A 20414-nucleotide genomic window follows, 5' to 3' on the forward strand; every position below is an offset into this window, starting at 1 on the left:
CCTGCTCTTCCAAAGGTTCTGAGTTCAATTCCCAGCAACCACATGGTGGCTCACAACCATCTGTAAAGAGGTCTGGCGCCCTCTTCTGGCCTTCGGGCATACAGACAGAATATTGTATACATAATAAATAAATAAATAAATAAATAAATAAATAAATATTTGAAAAAAAAAAAGAAGTGATCACCGAGTCTATAATTTTCTGGTGGTTTTTCAAGGGTCTTTGGGTTTCAAATCATGATTCTACAATTAGAAAATAGCTTGATGTCTCTCTTTCCCATTTGTATCCCTTTCATTTCTCTTGTCTTATTGTCTAGCTAAGACAAGAAACACCATAGCAATTAAGGGTAGAAAAATTTTGGTATCTTTACCTCATTCCGAATTTTAGAGTGACTGGCCTCAGGTTTAACCCACAGCATAGTGCTGCCTGTAGAATTTTCAGGCACGGACTTGAGTATTCTGAGGCTTGTTCCTTCTATTTCTAGCCTCCTCGGGTATTTTATCACGAAAGGATATGGAGCCTGGTCAAAGGCCTTTTCTGAAATCAAGATGAACACATGTGTGTTTATGTGCTATATTCCACTTGCTGATAAGCATATGTTGAGACAAATTTGCATCCCTGGAATGAAATCAACATGTCACACTGTATAATTTCTTAATGTGTTCTTAAATTTGGTCTGTGAGTGTTGTATTTTGCATTTGTGTTCCTCTGGGATGTTGTTCTATTAGCTGTGTCTGAGCATGTCCAGAACCAGCTGCAGTATCAGAAATACTGGCTTTCTAACAAGAGCTTGTTGGTTCTCCTCCCCTGTTTATTTTGTAGGATGCTTTAGAAATAATTGGTGTTGGATCTTTTTTTTAATCTCTCTATATAGATTTTATTTATTTATTTTATTTAGTTTATTATAAAAACTTGCAAATAGAAAGCACCATAGAGAAGGGAGTTCAGTGGTTAAGAACACTGGCTGCTCTTTCAGAGTCTCTAGTTCGATTCCCAGCACCCACATAATGACTCACAGCTTCTTGTAACTCCAATCCCTGGGTAACCCTTTTCTAGCCTCCCTAGTCAATGCATGCACTTGGCGCAGACACATGATGTCACTATATTCATACACAGAAAGTAAAAATTAAAACTTCCTAATAATGACAAAAAATTTTGATGCATGTACACTTTTATGTATATAATGCTTTACTGTGCTCTCATAAATTCAACTGGAAAAAAATAAAAATAAATACACCACATCTTAGTATTTCCAAAGTTTGATCCCTCTGGAATATTGTCCATAAAAACACTTAATTATGGTTCAAAACTATGAGTGTGCATTATAATTTAATAAACTGCTTTCTGGATTTTTCTTTTGTTTTGTTTTTGTTTTTAGGAGATTTTAATGTAGCCACTGTGTACGTGCTATAAAATGGTTTCAAACTCCGTAGTAGCCCACCAATACATATGCCACCTTTTAAAAAAAATAAAAAAAAAAAAACAAAATACCTAGAGCAAACAAAGGAGCCTGTCAGGATGGTTCAGCAAGTGAAAGCGCTTGCCACCAAATCTGACAACGATGAGCTCCATCTGTGGGTCCTGCATGGTGGAAGGAGATAACCGAGTCCTCAGACTGGTCTCTGACCTCCACATGCATGCCTTGACACACATACACTCACACAAATAAGTAAATAGATAAACATTTTTAAGCAGAAGTATAAAGGTCAGAATGGAGCCTATCAGTAGTAACTCCTCGCCCACCCTTCATGCAGAGGCATGCCTGTTGTTCCTTGCATTTCCTAAGTACCCTAGCACACATCATAGCGACACTTATTCCAATGTGGTGATATCTTATTTGTACAAATAAAGCTTGCCTGAAGATCAAAGGCAACCATAGAGGTCTGGAGGTCTGTACAGATAGACAGGAAGTGATATGGCTTAGCAGAGAGAGGAAGTGATAAGACGGGAGGAGAGAGACGCTCGGTTTCTTTTCAGCTGGAAAAAGTTGAGTAGGTAAGGTGACTGTGGTTTGCTATATTTGACGCTGGACATTTATTACGAAGACCTATTAGAACTCGTGCTACATGTTGGCGCCTAACATGGGGCACAAATTTTCAAAAAAGCCTATGGCATTGCAGCCTTCGGCATAGGCTGGAGTTGCATGCAAGGCTCCTGCCAGAGTTGCATACATGGCTCCCACTGGAATAGCCACCCAGCTGGTTAGGTTCTTCTCTGTTTTTCCCTAAGCCTCTAAGCGAGTTTGGATTTTTTTTTTCTGTTGTCATTACAGCCTCTGCAACAAACTCCATGGGCACATGGGCTCCAAACACCCTAGGACTTACCTGCCCTAGACCGGCTGGCTCTGCCTTTGGGCAATCCCCACTACACATGCTTCTACACAGCACAATTCTGTGTGCATTCTTTTTCAGACAGCCAGCTCCCTCACTTCCTCTCTCCACTCACTCGCTGCTTTTCTTCTCTGATCTGTTTCCTGTGCAGATCCCTCCTACCCATTAGGGCCCAGTCCAAATGATGCCTCTCCGATAAGACCCACAGAAAACTCAGCTCTTTGCTGTCTGTCTTGTGCCTGTCCACTCTTCTTTCATCACATGCTTCACATGAAGTTATTTTGTAAGCACCTACAGGTGTTTAGTCCTTCACCTACAGAACACAGCCACATCTTAGCCAGTCTTTTCCCTGCATAGCCAGTGGGATGTTCATCACATTCAGTGGAGCTAGAGTTCCACTGAGAGGTCGGATTTGGATAAGCATTGTAAATAATGAAGGACTGGAAAGAGAACAGCAAAAGCAGTAACTCAAAGATTAGAGTCCAGCATCCTCAATATAAGTGGCAATCAATCTTAATTGTGGTAAACCCAGCCCCAATGACCTGATTAGTCAATGTAGGAACCTATAAATAAATAATCTGAAGCTATCCATCACTTCTTCAGGGGGGTCAGAAGGTTACAGCCTTGGGTTTTTAAAGAGATCTACTAACTCACTCTGCAGATCAGCGTGTACTACAGAAAGCAGCTCAAAGGTCAGGCTGAGGCTGAATTTCCTTGTAGGGAGACTTGTGTGGAAACAGGGCTCTGGTGCTGTAGTAATATTGATTTTCTAGAACACTCAGTTTCAGTAGTACTAGCTTTTGTCCATTTAGCAGCATCTACAGCTGGGCATGTCAGACAAAAAAATTCTGAGAATCTGACATTAACACACTTTCATTGAAAAGTTTCAAATCCAATTTAGCTGTGTTATTAGACAAGAATCAAACACCGGAGAGGCTGGATAGCCAACCGTAAAGGAATAAACAACACTCACCCAGCAGACTCGCACATTGCCTTTCTTCCCCTTCCTCTCTGCCTAGCAAGCTGCCTAGGTCAAAATCCAGACCCCCCGTACAAGCCAATCTGCATAATGTTATCTCCATCCACACACCTGAGGCGATCGTTCTATTCATTATGGGGGGAAGTGAGTCTATGGCATCCTCTAGATATAAGTATGGGTTTAAATTAGTCCTTTAAAGAAAGCAGAACATTTGCTTCATAACTAAGAAGAAAATCCCTGTTCCCAAAGTCAGAGCTATAAACTAACTTGTGTGTGCTCCACCCTACCCCCAACCACAAGGTCACATGTGCAGGTCTAACTCTCCACATGATAGAGTTGTTTGGAACCAGAGACAGCTAATTTTGCATGAGGTCATCAGAGTGCAGCCCAAAGAATAACATTTGTATCTTTACATAAAAGAACATCAAGGTGCTTAGCCTCCCCCTTTATCTCCCCCCCCTCTTCCTACTATGCACAGGTATAACGGAAGGACCATATGTAATGGGAGGGCCATATGAAGACACACGGTTGCTACTCTAACAGAGCTGGCACTGGCATCCTGATCGTGCACTTCCAGTCAGAGAACTATCAGAAAGAAACTGCTGCTTTTTAAGGCTCCCAGCCTTTGGTTGGTTGTTATGGCAGCCTGACGTGTCTGTGACAACTGGGATGAGAACAGGCATTGAATAAAGTCATCCTGAATGTAGAACCCTCTGGACCAGGGCAGAGTGCCCAAGGAAATGAAAACGATCCTCTAATGATGTCACACCTGGTCTCTTTCACTTGCAAACACAACCTCTTGGCTTGTAGAAATCATATCTGCACAAGGATAAAGTCGTCAAATAAGAAAACGATTGGATTGTCTCCATTAGGAATGCCCATGGAGGCACGTGCCCAGCGTGTGCGGTCTCACGTAATTTCCATTTAGAAGGGGAAACTATAAGTGTAGTCTTAATGCTTATTCCACTAAAAATAAATAAATAAAACTGCGTCAACAAAAACTGAACTGCTTTTAAAGGATACTTGACCTGTTTCTAGAATCTTCTTCCTAGAGAATGCGTAAAGGTTATGGGTATAAAAGAGTCACTGTATACAACATCTGAAGGGAAAATGGGCACTCTGTTCAAACAAGTTTACAAACAAAACATATCCATATCTGAACTCGGCATAAGTATCAGTTACTTTTAACTTCTATTACAACTCAGAAGTAACCACAACACCGGGAACACAAGAAGAATTCAATAAATATTTGTTGAATTTTATGAACAGCCATGAAGTTAATCCTTTGAAATATATTTCATTTTCCGAATAATGTTTATCCAAATGCTTCTGTTGAAAATTCAGTTTGAACATTCTGGTACAGGAATATACTTGACTGAACAACATAGATCAAGCTAACATCTCATAACTGTATCTGACGTTGTTTGTTGGGGGGATGTTTTTGTGAGGGTGTTGGTGTGTATGCATGCATTTGGTTTGGTTTATGTTTGATTGTCTGTAAACCACAAAAATATTATCCAGAGTCTTACAACATAGCTCAGGTAGAGCCCAAATTTGCATACATTCTTCCTTCTTTAGGCTCCCCATGTCCATCACATGCCCAGCTTGTCACTGAATGTTAAAAACATCATGCTAGGTGGTTTCTGTGTACATCAGACACACCCATTCTCCACCCTACTACCAACATGACTATACTGACAGGCAGCCATGTGGCCTTAGCCAATAGACAGGCCAGATAATAGACAAGGGAGAAGACAATGAAATTGGGATACTTGTTGCCTTGGCTTCCCCACTGGACAGTCTCCATAAACTGGCTGCCTCCTTTCATTCATCCTTTTCTCTATACAGCCTGTCTGACCTCCAGGTTCCAGGAACCCCATCTCTACCAGCCACACTTCACACTCGACATATGCCCCCACTGTTTCTAGCCCTAGCATACTGTTAATACTTCTCCACATCTGTGTAAATAATCCGTTTTAGGTCATTAAAAAGTATTCAATTATGATGTCACTGTTGATGTTGCCTAACCTTAACTGCTGCGAGCATGGGACTCAGCTGACTTTATAATACAACTTGAGATATAAAGGAATAGATACTTTCTTAGCAAAAGAAGATCTAAAAGTTTTGCAGTAATGGGGAGATATGTCTCAAGTGACTAGCAAAAAGCTATCAAGTCTTTGAGACACCCAATTAAATTTTTAGACCTCCTTCAAGATAAAAAAAAATAATGTTAAAATTACTGCCCAGTGATAAGGCCACAGGTGATGTTTTTCTACACTGTTTCCATGGCATGAGCCCAAGGAGCTTCCAACACTGAGATACTCAGCCAAGGCCATAGGCACAGCCATGCAGAAGGCTTATGCATTCAGATCCGACAGCCCCAACCATACATTAGAGTGACATTCACACCAGATACACTCATCTGTTTTGAACCCAAAGCTTCTGTAGTTGGTCATCTTCCACCAATGATCATGGAGAACAGACTCCTTCTTCAGGGGCTCTGTATGTGCTGCCTTAGCTCCTAACCATGAGCTCCTCTGAATATAATGAACACTGAAACCTGGCTACCTGCAACAGTGTCTGCTTAGAGTGTGGCTACATGTGTGATTTGAATTGATGGACAATCTAAAGATCCTCATCTTCAACTTTTGTTGACGTAAGTCTTAGCATTAGGCCTATTGTATACCTTGGTAACATACACTAAACGTTGGGTTCTGGAAGTATCTGAAGACCCAAAAGAAATGGGGTCCTTGACTCACATCGTCTCCATTCCTGGAGAAGAATTCAGGATGCTTTGTCATTTTAGGGACCTTGAAGTCTCATTCTGATGAACAATGAAAATAAATGAATTCACCTGCCCAGAGGATAATTTCTTGGCTGTAAAAAATGGTGTACACTTTGCTAATATCTTGATGAATAACAACCTTCCTGGATCCTAATATGATGTCAAAGAAAATTGAGTTTTACATTCTTTTTCAGACCAGGGGGAAGGCTTAGTGGATAAGAGCACTTGCCAGAAAGCCTGAGGATAGCCAGAGTTCAACCCCCAAGACTCACAAGTAGAAGTGAAGAACCAACTCCCAGATGCTGTCTTCTGACCTCTCTATACACACCAACAGCATACACACACATATAAATAAATCAGTGTTAAAATAAAATCCATTCTCCAAATTCAGAATCATCTCATGAAAACTCTAATTTGAGGGAGGTATATTTTGTTTTACTCTATTCTAACATCAGACTGGATCTCTGACAACATTCTTCTCTCTTTACCCTGATCCAAAGGGATGTCGAAGAGGGGAGGGCAACACATTCTCTTGGCTAGGCCATCTGGTTTAGAATACCAATTTGCCCATATCCACCTGCCTTCAGAGTTTATGGCTAGTTCCACTTGGGCCTCTGACAGGACTAAATAGGAAGGCAGATGAGGGACCACTGTCGCTTGCAGGCAGTTTCATCTTGAACTAACACAGAAGCATGGCAAAAACTGGATAAAACCTTATCGACTTACTCCAGCAGCCTCTGAAGGGAGTGGGGAATCTTGTGCTTAATGTTCCCATCAGGTGACCGTGAGCACTGAAGAGTGTTACTCTGGGGACAAGTCAAAGGTGAGGAAGACTTGAAGGGGAGGATGCCAACTTGGCAGGAAGAACCAACAAGAAATTGAAAGACACGTTGGGATGTCACCAACTCAGTCTCATAAAGATGGCTGGTTGTTGAAGCTGAGCGTCAGCTCTGCTCTGTTGTGAAGACATGGAACCCAGAGTCCATATGATTTGACCAGCATGTCTGCCCTGTTGATCTTGCTGTACCCCAGCACTCAGCACCCTCTATCCCAGCACTGAGTACTTTATATCCCAGCACTCAGCACCCTGTATCCCAACACTCAGCACCCTCTATCTCAGGAATGAGCATCCTGTATTTCAGCCCTCAGCACCCTGTATCTCAGCACTCAGCATCCTATATCCCAGCCCTCAGCACCCTGTATCCCAGCGCTCAGCACCCTGTATCTCAGCACTCAGCATCCTGTATCCCAGGATGTATTCCATTCTCAGGTTTATGAGATGAAAATAAATATATAGCAAAATTTGAACTAAAACACAGGGGAAAGACTTTATAAGTGGTGTTTCCTTACCCTAAGGGGCATCATCAAAGGAGCCTCAGGCAAATCCCTTGTACTCCATCCTATGCCCTGAGTCAGGATCCTAAGACATGAGAAGCAGGTAGTGTCAGTTTCCCCAGTTCATTCTGATAGTCACCCAGGTTGAGGGACCATTGCACTGAGCATTAACAACCACCTCTAGACTCCTGCTATGTCCAACCAGGAAATGTAACCCCACGGGCCTGGGCTTGTCAAGTATTCTGCAGTGTAAAGAACTTAGCACCACACAGTGCTACTTTGGAAAGCTCTGGAAACTTTAAGAGGTGGGACTAGTTAGAGAAGAAGTAAATCGCTGGCGGCATTAACAGCAAAGGCTGCTCTGGTCCCCAGTCCCTCTGCGGCTCTTTGTTCCCTGTCTACTAAGAAGTGGTACTCCTCCTCATTCTCTGACACTCTACACAAGTATCCGTGGATTGAAGCTTCGGGAACCATGATCAAAGAAGCCATCCTGTCTAAAGTTGTTCTCTCGGGCAATTCAGTCACAGCTATGCAAAAGTAATCTCTAATGCACCTTCAGCAGTCAGCATTTATTCCAGAATGTCATGTAACTATAGATCACAATGATCCCCAATCCCTGCTCATTTTGCATTGCTAAGACTCAAACCCAGGGCCTTGCATATCATAGGCAAATTCTGCACCCCTGAGCAACAGTTAGAGGATTCATCCCTGGGATAGGCTAATTCTTTCTCTTTCTCAGCAGTCATTAGTTAACTGTAGCTCTTTATCTAGGGATAGAACCTTGCAGGATTCCCCCTTCCACTAAACATGTCTATTAATATTGTCATTCTTCAGCTCTTATCTTGGCAGCCATATTGTTCTGGTATCAGAGGTATGGCTTCCCTGTCATGTCTAGGAGAAACAATCTCACGGCAGACTTCTTGTTCCTCTGACTCCACAATCTTTCCACCTCCCTTTCCTTGATGTTCCTGAGCCTTAGGTGCAGGGGATGTGTTATAGATGTGTCCACTGGGACTGGCTTTCCATTGCCAGTTGATCTCTGCATTATGATCAATGGTGTTTCTCTATAGCAATCTCTACTGCAAAGAGAAGCCTCTTCAATGATGGGTGGGAGCTACACTTAGCCGTGGGTACAAGTTTCCCCAATTTGGCTAGGAATTATGCCAGTCAGGTAAAGTGGCAGCAGTATGTTCTCCTAATATGCGTTTAGTAGCCCCAGACAGTTTGATGTTATATCACGTGGGTTGACAACCTCCCTACAAAAGTTATCGCGAGTTTTAATCTGACTTGGATTTCGTGGTTAAATATTGACATGTTTATTTTTAATTTATTTATATTTAATCTGTATGGGTATGTGTATGCCTTTGTACCACATGCACACAGTACCCACAAAGGCCTGAAAAGGATGTTGGATCCCCTGGGAGTTATAGATGGTTGTAAGCTACCACGTGGGTGCTTTGAATCAATCCGGGGTCCTCTGGAAGAGCTGCCAGTGCTCTTAACTGCTGAGCCATCTCTCCAACCCCAGTGCTGGCTTTTGAACCAAATCCATAACACTGGTGGTACAGGATACATAATCAAAGAAATAGATCCACAGTCCTGCATGACAAAGTTTTGTTCTTCAGACCAACAATGACACACCAAAAGGTGTACAAAGAAGCATAATGACAAATGCTATGAACAAGGATTCAGGAAATAATTCAAAAGTTGGATCTTCATTAATATTGTAGGATAGGTTTTTTTTAATGATTGTAATTAATCCCCACCTGGTATCACCCGCCTGTAATCCTAGCCTTGAAGAAGGTCAAGGCAGAACTGCTGGCAGTCTCACGCCAACCTGGGCTGCAGAGTGAGACCCTGACTCAGACAGTCGGATGTTGATAACCAAAAGGAGTGTACAAATCCATTCTATGTTAATAGCAAGCATGCGTCGTTTTGAGTTCTTTATTTCTTCCCTTTTAGATGCCTTTCTCTGGCATTCACCGTGGGTCTCTTCAAAGCTGTGTGATATTCCCTCTAAGTAGGAAAGGAGCTAAGAATGGAACATAACAAATCAGAGGGCAATATGTTCTCTCGATACCACTCTGAGGGGTATCATCAAAACGAATGCACGTATGTTTCACAAGGTGTTCTGAGGTCCCGACAAGAAACATGTGCCATGCACCCCGTGGTGCTAACTCCCTGGGCTACTTACCCATGCTGCACTAAGAGCTGTGCAGTCAGCTTCATTCACTCATTTTGTAAACACTAGGCCCTTTCAATTTTTTTTCAATCCATACTCCCCTATTTAAAGAAGAGAAAAGAAAACGCCATAACACCTCTTCCCGTGCCTACTTAATCACCAAGCCCCAGCCTCTTCTAATTAGCGCATCGCAAAGCTGAGTCTGCAAACCCAGAGCGCTGTGTCCTGAGGCACCAAGTAATGCCTTCCATTCCAGACACCTGTGCACTCCAGCGGCCTCTGCCCACTCAAAGAACTCCGTGAAGCTCAAACACAAGCCTTAAATTACTCAGCCCCCTCAATTCCTGATAGATACAAAGAAACAGGGAGGGAAGGGCGAGACTATGGCAGTAGATACAAAGAAACAGGGAGGGAAGGGCGAGACTATGGCAGTAGATACAAAGAAACGGGGAGGGAAGGGCGAGACTATGGCAGTAGATACAAAGAAACGGGGAGGGAAGGGCGAGACTATGGCAGTAGATACAAAGAAACAGGGAGGGAAGGGCGAGACTATGGCAGTAGGAATGAGTAGCGCTAAAGCAGGAGCACAAACCAATAAATGCAAGTGAGTTGCGTGTCTGGGCCACTGCGGAGTCTTAAACCAGGCCTGTTGTGTTTTGATCTTACAGGAGCGCATATGGCCTTCCATTAGCAGGTCTCAGAGCGGTGGGCCACGTTACCCTACCATATGTGCCGTTCGCAGCAACAGGCCTGATTTATGGCGGTGAGCACAGGCGTTTCCTTTGTATTTCATCTCCTTGTTATTTCAAGAGAAACGTAAGGGTAGATTTATTCTGCCATTACAAAGAAGCTTCCTAAAGATTGCTTGTTCAAAGCTGATCGTTTCCAGTGGGTGAGGTGGGTCTGTTTCCAACAAAAATAAAAACTCAGTGGGAACTAGCAGCTTCTTCTGCCTTTGCCCCCAAAATAAGAACACATTTACCCTGAACTTTACCCCCAGTCCCAGAACCATGGCAAAATAGCCATTGTAAGGAACGGTGCGTGGTTAGTTCGGGGCTTCCGTGAGCCACCCTGCTGGTCTCCACTCCATCTTTGCCCCAGCAGTAACTGTCAGGATTTGTCTGGTCTTGTCGAGAAAAATTAGGAAAATCAAAAAGATGGCAAATAGCATCTCACTAGAATAATTTAAGAACCCGACGCCTCCCCCAATCAAAAGGTAATTTACCAGTAGCATAATCGAAGGGGGAGTCATGTGTAAGGAAAAGATTGGACAATCCTGGCACAAACAGATAAAAGATATTAGAAGATGCCACCACGTACCGTATAGGCCTCAGTCACCCCTCCCGTTCTGAGCTTGGAAGACCATTTATCTTGGGTGTCTGTGAGCCCCATTCTTATATTGCCAGGTCCCGGAGCGATCTGTACTTGCCTCATTATACAGATAAACTACCCTGCAGCTCTAAAAACAAAGCAACTAGCCAAGTAGTTTCACCTTGCTGAGTCTCTGCTAGATACAGAATGAAAGATTTCACCCCAGCCTTTAATTTGAATCCATCTCTAGTTCTAAAACAGCAAACAAAAAGGCAGTATTTTCCCCAATTTCTACAAAGGTCTCTTCTGAAGAAACTTGATGGCTGTTCAATTGGGCTTGCCTATCAAGCAATATAAGTTGTTGCTGGTTGTTTTTCACATGCCCACACATACATACGCACACATACACACATGCACGCACGCACACACTCCAGCTTCTCAGATACTGACTATATAGAAAGATGGGCTAGGTTCAAGTGTGACTGACTGAAGGCCATATAGAGTGAGCTTTCTAGTCACTGTGGATCGCCAGTATGGAGAATGAATTCCTTACTGGAATAGGAGGGACCCTTTCTAGGCATCATAGGAAAGAGACACATTTTAGACTGGTTTCAAATCTTAATCAGATCGCCTCACCTCCTGTAAGCACCCCACTCACCCCTCATTTCCGTGACCATTGGCTCCTCGGACAATCTAGAGGAGCTAGAGGAAGTTCTCATTGGCAATGACATCCACAAAGCTTTAGAGGAGTCTTTACCATGGAGCTAACAAGTCTCTTCCCTGATCTACCTTTCTTTGAAACTGAGGAAGGACCATTAAGAATCGAGTCATCTCCCCCAAGTCGCTGCACAAAATGTTCACTGGACATAATGAAATAGTATGTGGCTTACCGTAGAAGTTTAGTCAGTATCTGTTGCTGAGACAGAAAAAAAAAAGGCCTGGAAAGAGCGACTTAGAAAAGGAAAGGTTTATGTTAGTTCATAATCCTAGGTTACTTTCCATCGCTGGCCACAGGCCAACCCAATCTAAACAATCCCTGTTTCTAAAATTCCTTCTCTGTGAGAGATATGAAATACACCCACCCCTCTAACCCCCTTCCAAGGCTTAACAGACCAGAGTTCACGCTGAGAAACCAACGACTTCATTAGGCTTGCTTATAAAGCACGGTTTCGGGGTTACCGGCAGGAGTACAGATGACTTCAAAGCAGCCACTCTGGAAAGCCCTCACGAAACTTCCCCTTAGCTGCATAGATAGAGGTCCCTTCTCCTCATCTTCCCCAACCCATACACTACTGGAGGACAACCGTATTTAGGACAGTATTACACACAAATGTCAGAGAAGTGACTGAACCCTTGGGTGACGGGGGTCAATGACCCTACCCGTTCCTTCAGGGAGAGAATGCCAATAGACAACAGGTTCTGCTGTAGTCTTTATCTCATCCAATGAAGACAGTAGCAGTTTAGCTCAGGGGACATCACCTGTGACAACCCCTTATTGAGGTCCCCTTCCCAGGTGATTTTTCCGTTGTGTCAAGATGACAATTAAAGCTAACCATCCCAGTAACGTTGCGTAAAATTTCAATTTAATACACTATGGATATTTGCCCCATTTCACACCAGGGTCTCTAGATGTTGACTTTACTACAGTAAGATGGGACTTTACATGGAAGATTAGGAAGCAGACCATGGAGGTAACTCACTGGGAAAGGGTTGGCCGTGCAAGCATGAGGACCCGAATTTGATCCCCACACACATGTAAAAGTCTGCACATGGAGCCGGGCAGTGGTGGTGCACACCTTTAATTCCAGCACTCGGGAGGCAGAGGCAGGCAGATCTCTATGAGTTCAAAGCCAGCCTGATCTACAAGAGCTAGTTCCAGGACAAGTTCCAAAGCTATATAGAAACCCTATCTCAAAAAAAAAATGTTTGCACATGGTGGCATGTGGTTGTAATGAAGCACAGTTCTGGGAATGAAGAAACAGGAGGACCACCATCACTAGGACTTACTAACCTGCTACCTCAGCCAAATCCAAAAATCCCAGGTTCCCGTGAGAAACTGTCTCAAAAACCAAGGTGGATGGATCCTGGAGAATGACAGCCAATGTTGATCTCTAGCCCTGCACACATGCACACATGCATGCATGTACACAATAACAGAAAGCATTATACTTCTTGGGCCTCTAGTGTTTGTGGAATTAACAATTGCATTTAAAAACTTACTGAAATGGGACTAGAGAAATGGATCAGTGATTAAAACCCTTTGCTGCATACTCATGAGGACCAGAGGTCAGCTGCCAGAATGCATACAAGATAATCCAGGCATCCAGCACATTCCTGTAACCCAGTTCTGAAAGGATGGAGACAGGAAGATGACGGGCTTGCTAGCTTCCAGCCTAGCCAAGAAAATATGAGGCCTAGGTTCAGGGAGACACTCTGCCTCAAAAGAATAGTCAGAGAGTAATAGAATGATAGAAGAGGCCAACTAATACCCTCCTCTAGCCTTTGTGCACAAGTCTGTGAACGTGCCTATCCAAAGTATTCTGTGCCTACACCCCACACAGGGATACACAAAGAAATACATAACTCTTTTTTTAAAAAGAAAACTTATTCTAAAACTATTCATAGATCTTGTAGGAGCTCCCTGAGATTTTAGTTCTGACTGGTCTTTCCATTTTCAACATGCTTCTTCTATACTAGTAATACTCGCACTTCTTGGTGGGGTGTGGAATGGTATCTCAGCGCATGTCTACAGCAGAACACATGCAATCAGAGGAATCAGTCTTCCCACTATGCTGTGGTTTGAGTAAGAATGGCCCCATAGCTTACTATATTTAATTGCTTAGTGGCACTATTTGAAAGGATAAGTAAGTGTAGTCTTGGAGGAAGTGTGTCACTGGGGGTGGGTTTTGAGGCTTCAAAAACCCAAGCCAGGCCCAGTGGTTCTACTCTCTCTCTTCCTGCTGCCTAACGATCAAGACATAGAACTCCTAGTGCCTTCTCCTGCACTGTGTCTGCCTGTGTGCTGCTGTGCCTCCTGCCGTGCTGATAATGGACTAAACCTCTGAAACTGTAAGCCAGCCCCAATTAAACGCTTTCTTTTATGAGAGCTGTCATGACCATGCTGTGTCTTCACAGCAATAGAACATTGAATAAGACACACTTCCTGATGTTTGGAGCTTTCAAGCTCCCCTTTACAATTCTTCACAAATAGAAAACAGGTCACAGTGAGCTCTTTTCACGCACTGGGCTGTGGACATTAGAACCTGTTCTTCTGCTTAAGAAAATACCTGCGTAACTGAGGTCAGGAATGTAGCTTTAGACTTCAACCTGAGGCCAGTGCTGGCTCGGAAAATTTTTACTGATATGACTATATGGTAGTTACTAACACTCTGAATTTGTTTTCTTGGTGGAAACTGGGTTATTAATATTTAAGTCCTAAAATGATGAGAGAAATATTTTGTTCTCCTGAGAAGCCTTATCACAGTGCCAGAACAAAGAACACATACATGGAACACTTTCCGAACTGGCCCAAAAGCACCCTGAACACATGAGTTAAGTCACTCACTAAGGTTCCTATTACATTTCCAGAAAAATCTTGAATTTAGGAGATAGTGTGTGATGAAAAGAAAATCTGTGCCTTGACAAAGTTCATTCTGACCAACGAGACACAGATAACCAACCAGCCAGCTAACAACAACAAGTGTATCCCAACTTAGATGGCCATATGAACTATTACACATCAAAGAAAACTGGCTTGGGGCAGAAAGCAACTCAAAGGGTCAGGATCGTGATGCTAAATCCTCACAACTTTGCCAACTCCCAGCAAATCAAGGACAGGAAGTAGGAAAACCTGTATTTAGACACACGTTCTTGGTGCTCGCCATAGAGAAAGCAACCGGCATGATACAGTGACTGGGTAGGAAGATGGATGGCGGGGGCATGGAACTGGAAAAGGCACAGCCAACAAGAGAAGCCTGTCAACTAGCATAACAGTTTCCATTTTATTCTGCTACACCCCTGAGGCCCTCAGAGCTCTCACTGCTGGTGCTATTTAAGCAAGTCATGCTTAGTTAGAGCCTAGAGACGTCTAAGTAATCATCACTGCTCTCAGATCTGAGATCTATGGGCACTTTCCTGACTGATGAAGATGTCAGGGCAACAAGAGTCTGGATGGCCTTCTACCCTACTGCCGCTGCATTTCCAGGGGCATAGGAGTGTTCTCCTCTATCTTTCCATCCCCTAATGTCCTGCCAGGTCCGCCCATTTGCAGAACGTATGTAGAAGCTATCTGGCAAGAGGATTTCAGAATGTTGTTTATAGGCTTCTACACACCCCCTTCCCAGGAATATACAGAAGGGCATCGTTGAAGCCAAGAGCCAAGTAAAACACTCTTCCCCTCAAATTTCTACTGTTATAAATCTTGGGAAACCAAAATAAACAATAGATGTGTTCTCAAAAATGTTTGCAGTTAAAGGGGTGGGGCAGAATTAAAACATCCCAGAAATGATGGGGGACAACATGAGAACCTCTTTTGCACCCCATCTCTTTCTAATATCAAGGACAAGAACTCATCCACTCTAAATTGTAAATGACTGATAATAGTTTCATGAACATCCAATAGAGTACAGACAAGAGTAATTAAGGAGTCATATCAACTATAGTTTTCAAGTAACTGATTCTTAAGATGCTGTACAGTCAGGACAGAAAAGCCTGCCCTCTGGTTCAAACAATATAAGCAAATCAATACAGTCAAATTCAAAAACATGCAGAAGAAAATAAAAAGAAGAACCCCCCCCCAAAAAAATATACAATAGCATGGAAACTAATAGAAAGCAGAGTGTCCGAAGCTCAGCACTTGGGTCCTCCAGCCTCACGTAGAAGAGGACTGTTACTGTGCTCTGTAGGATGTGCCATGCTTGGCAGCATCCTTAAGCAGGAGCTCCCCAACCTAAAATAAACAAAGCATCCTCCAGACATTGCCAAATATCTCCCAGGAAGCTATCTGTAACTTGAGCTGAGTTGACATGAATAAAAGAGCTGCCTAATGGAAGCAGAGAGAGAGATTAATCTCAGTAGATAAATCATGTGCAAAGACCTAAAGGTGCAAAGCAGCAGGAAATGTGGCACAGAGAATGGAGGGGTGTGAATCCAGGCAGCAGAAAGTAGTTCACGTGCTGAACTGAAGGTTTGACATAACTAAGAGGTGGAAGGCCGCTGCGGGATGTTGAGTAGGATAGTGGCTTATCTCTGTTTGCATTTTGGCCGCGTTTCTCTGGCGACTGGATGGGTAATGGGATAAAAGCAGAGGAGGTTAGAAGGGAAAACAGCTTTCCTGCATGGTTGCCATATTCTGACCAGATAACAAGCAACATAAAGGCAAAAAAAAAGGCATTCTGAAGGAGTGGAACCCAACAGGATGTTTGTGTGATGACGGATGATGAAGAGGGATGAAGGAACCTGCAGGATAAAGGCTTGAAGCTAGGGATGGATAAAGAAGGTGAAAACTAGGTCCTTCTCAAACATGGAAAGGTGAATTGTACATGAGTCAAGGATGTCACGATGTCCTGTGAGCAACCGTAAGTGCATGTGGTATAAGTATGCATTCTGCATGCACATGGATACTTGTTACTCAAGAACTGTTTGTGCTGGATGTCTGGGTTTCCACAAGAAACCACAGCCATTGTGGAAGGAGAATAGGAAAGACCTCAGGGCAGACTTCAGAGGACACTTAATCTTGAGGGAAGAGAAGGTCAAGAAAGAAGAAAAGTTTTTAAATGATTCTTGAAAGAGCCAGTAGAAATAAGCTGCCATGATCTAAATGCTTGCGTTCCCCCTAAATTCACAGGTCAAGGCCTTTTTGAAAGGCCTTATGGGAACCTGGCTGCCCCTCCTGGGTAATATCAGTGGGTCCAAGAATCCAGCTACAATGGCAAGGGAGCAGACAGACAGGGAGACCACAGACTCCTTAAGTGTAGACAGTGTTTTTAAAAATCTGTCCCAAAGTTGGGTGTAGTGGTCCACACATTTAATTCCAGGACTCGGGAGGCAGAGGCAAATGGATCTCTGTGAGATTGGAGCCAACCTGATCTACATAGTGAGTTCCAGGCCAGCGAGGGTTGCATAGTGAGACCCTATCTCAGGAGGGAAAAAAAATGCTGTACTATTATGTTTGCATTGAGACCAAGCAGGTTTAGAGACTGGGAGAATGGGTCCAGAGATGGAGTAATCAGTAAGGACCAGTTCTTGAGAAGAGTGGAAATGAAGGATGCAGTTGAAGGAAGGCATTCATGAAGTCCAGTTCTCTGCGAGAGCAGCACTAGTCTCTTAACTGGACTCACACTCCCACCTACATCCTTCCACCTGTCACAGAGAGGCACCCTCCACCCCCATCACCTCCTCAGTCTTTGTCTCAGCACTGTTTCAGATGTGATGAAAATGAGATCTCCCGCATGTATCCACGGCCACAGACAATTTCTGCTTCCGGCTTTCAGAATTCTTGAAGCCCCCAAGTAAGCTCCCGCATCCTACTAGCAAGGCTGCACACAGAGACGGACCTGGACCTGGAAGTCCAGCCGGGCCATCAAAGTACCAGGCATTTGAGCAGAACCACTTCGAACCTTCATGACCAGCCAAGCATCAGAGCCTAGTCTATAACATACTGGGCAACCGAGTTGCCCAAAATCCAGGCCCACAAGATTTTGAGGTGGGGAGGGAAGTGATCTGACATAGTCTCACACCAGCAGAGAATTGAGAAGCAAGGTTTTCTGAGGTTTGAGGTGGCCCAGATCTATCACCTGGGAATGGGCTGCCAAGACTGAGGAATGAAAAGCCTCGCAGGGCTAAGAACGTGTGGGAGAAAAATGACGACCGAGGGCTGGGGTGACCTACTATGTCGGGTGAAATGATCGCTAATCACTTGCTGTTTTTACTCTGGAAAAAGAAAAAAAAGAATAGGGGGAGCGCTACACATTATTCACTAGTGAGTCACCTCAGCTGCCACCGTGATGCCTGGTGACACATAATTAGAAAACAAATGACAGATTAGTTTAATAATATTCATTAGCAACTAATGAAACTGTCAGTGTTTCCTATTGAAAGCAGGCTGGGCTGTTAGTTGATTTTAAGCAAATTATGCTCCTCCCTGTCCATGCTCCCTCTCCACCTCCCTCCTCCCTCAACACCTCCCTCCTCCCTCATCCCCCATCTGCCTTTCAGCTAAAGGAGAGGCTGGAGGTAAAGAGCGAGAGAGGATTGTAAGTGGGTCATAAAATAGGGCATAAAGGGTGAGCTGGTTGAGGGGAACAAAAGGAGGCGAGATCAGAAAGAGAGGGTAGGAGCTGGGCTTAGGGTTGGTGGGGGGGGTGTCTAGAGAGGAGGGGAAGAGGAGAGAACCCTGCTTTCCCAGTAGTCTTCAGACAAGCAGCCGCTGTCAAAAAACAAACTTCCACTTGCCACAGCTAGGAAATGGTTAACAGAAAAATCAATGCTTCCTTTCAGGCATTGTTGTTCTTTTTCCCTTAAAAAAAAAAAATCTCCCCAGTAAGAATTTTAACGATATGCAGAAATCATAGCTGTCTTGCTGAATTGGTGTAGGACTGACCCCCCTTGACAGTTCTTAAATTATTCAGCTATCAAGGGCCTGCTAAACATTAAATTAAGCATCCTCTCTCCCCTGTCCTAAACCATTAAGTTATGCAAATGCACAGATAATGGGGCATATGACAGCTGGAGGCATTAATCACGCAGCTCTGTCTCCGGGCCGTTGTTATGTGGAAACTGCATCTGCCAACAGACGGAACAGCCACAATTAGGTCTCTTAATGGAACGGGGAGCCACTACCTGGTCCTCCACGCAGCTCAGGTTGTAGACCTGGGAGTGAATGAGGCACTTGGGAGAGCTTGTGCGCTCATCTTTTCTCTGCCCCTCCCCCCTCCTTAATACCTGCTCCTCCAATTGAAATGAAAAATTACCTGTAATTGTTATCATTTGCAAACAAAACCTGTCAGAAGATGAACCTGCTGTTTACAGCGGATGTTTTTGTTGCTCCCTGGGAAGATTCTTTGGGGAATTTCCTTCATTTGTTTTTTTTTTTTTTATTTAACAAGTCTCTGTCTTTGAAGACGCAAAGATCTCATGCTGCCCAGTGCGAGTACCAAGTAACCACTTTCCCATGAGAGCTTCCAAAGTGCCCCATCAAAACCAGGACAGGCCACTGCAAAGACTGCCTGAAATAGGCTCCCCCCACACACCTCTCTGCAGCTGCTTGTCAAAGACAGCACAACTGCTCTACCAGGCCCCCCACCGAAGTCATGAATGAGGAGAAAATGGAGACAACTCATTATCTGCCACGGAACTTTCACCTCCTTTGAGATTTATGACTTAACACACTCAATTGCAGCTGGTGGGGGTGTTAAGTCCAGGTTGTTAAGCAGGTATGTAGGAACCAGCCCATTGTTTTGTCTTCTCTCTTTTGTGTTTTTACTACCTTACAAGAGCAGAAGTTTGTGAGACTTCCTGAGCAGCTGACCGTTGTCATGCACACAGGACTTCAGACCTAATGACCTCCTCAGAAGAGGACCTGGATTCCTCAGGGTATATATACACTGGAAGCTAAGGTCGGAGGCCACGCAAGCCGATCTCCCTCCCCGCACCTGGAGCAGCATCTTCACAGATTCACATTCTGACACCTTTGTTGTGGTTGTTGCTATGAAGTTACCTTTTCCACAACAGTTGTGGAAACTAATAGACTCTTCCCGCGGAGCCCCTGGCAACAGCTGTTTCGTCTCCCATCTGCCCTCCCTGATTCTTAAAATCGGGAGCAACTGAAGAGCTAACAACCAACCGAACCATGTTTTCTCCTTGCCTTGAAAGTACTCCAGCCCTTTCAGAAAGTCTGCATATATTTATGAGCAAGAAACCAGGCCTGCCAAGGAGGCTGTGACAATAGCTAATAGCAGAAGCCAGCCATCTTCCTTCCCCCAATGCTTGTGCTAACCACTCTTTCAGGACAATTATCTCGAAGCTGGGTCAGCACCGCTCCCCAGCGATGGCCTCACCCCTGACCTTGAAAATGCCTGTCTTGTGCAGAGAGGGAGGAAGCAGGCTAGCTCTCAGGAATCCCTGACTGCTGCTGAGGAGGGAACTCACCCATAGAGTTACCTGGGCAGCCTTGTCAGCTTCAGCATCTACAGGACAGTGTTCCTCTGCTAGGCCTTCCTGCCTCGCGTGCTTCCTTCTCCCAATTTTCCAGGCAACTCTTCTTAAGAACCTTCTGGAAACTGGGGGGGGGGGGGGAATGTAATCACAAACAGGCCTGAGTTCCAGATTCTCATCCCATGAGGAATGAGGACCCAATGACTACAGGACTGACTCTGGGGTTCTGTTTCAGTTTCCTAAACAAAACGGGAATGACCCAAATCAAGTGTGTATAGCATTTCTGCACTTGACAGCTGTCGGACCAATGAGCCGCACGGGTACAGAGCTATGGACACACT

General features: G+C 44.1%; 1 long non-coding RNA gene across 1 annotated transcript in view; it reads right to left on the bottom strand.

Moving 5' to 3' along the window:
* Nucleotides 1-20164, bottom strand: part of LOC142851142 (uncharacterized) — a 33525-nt gene extending 13361 nt beyond the window's left edge. The window contains exon 1 of the long non-coding RNA XR_012910738.1: nt 20080-20164. This is a non-coding gene — a long non-coding RNA (uncharacterized LOC142851142). The remainder of the gene's footprint in view (nt 1-20079) is intronic.
* Nucleotides 20165-20414: the final 250 nt, after the last annotated feature.

The sequence above is a fragment of the Microtus pennsylvanicus genome, chromosome 5 (assembly GCF_037038515.1).
Source record: "Microtus pennsylvanicus isolate mMicPen1 chromosome 5, mMicPen1.hap1, whole genome shotgun sequence".
NCBI classification, from domain to species: Eukaryota; Metazoa; Chordata; class Mammalia; order Rodentia; family Cricetidae; genus Microtus; species Microtus pennsylvanicus.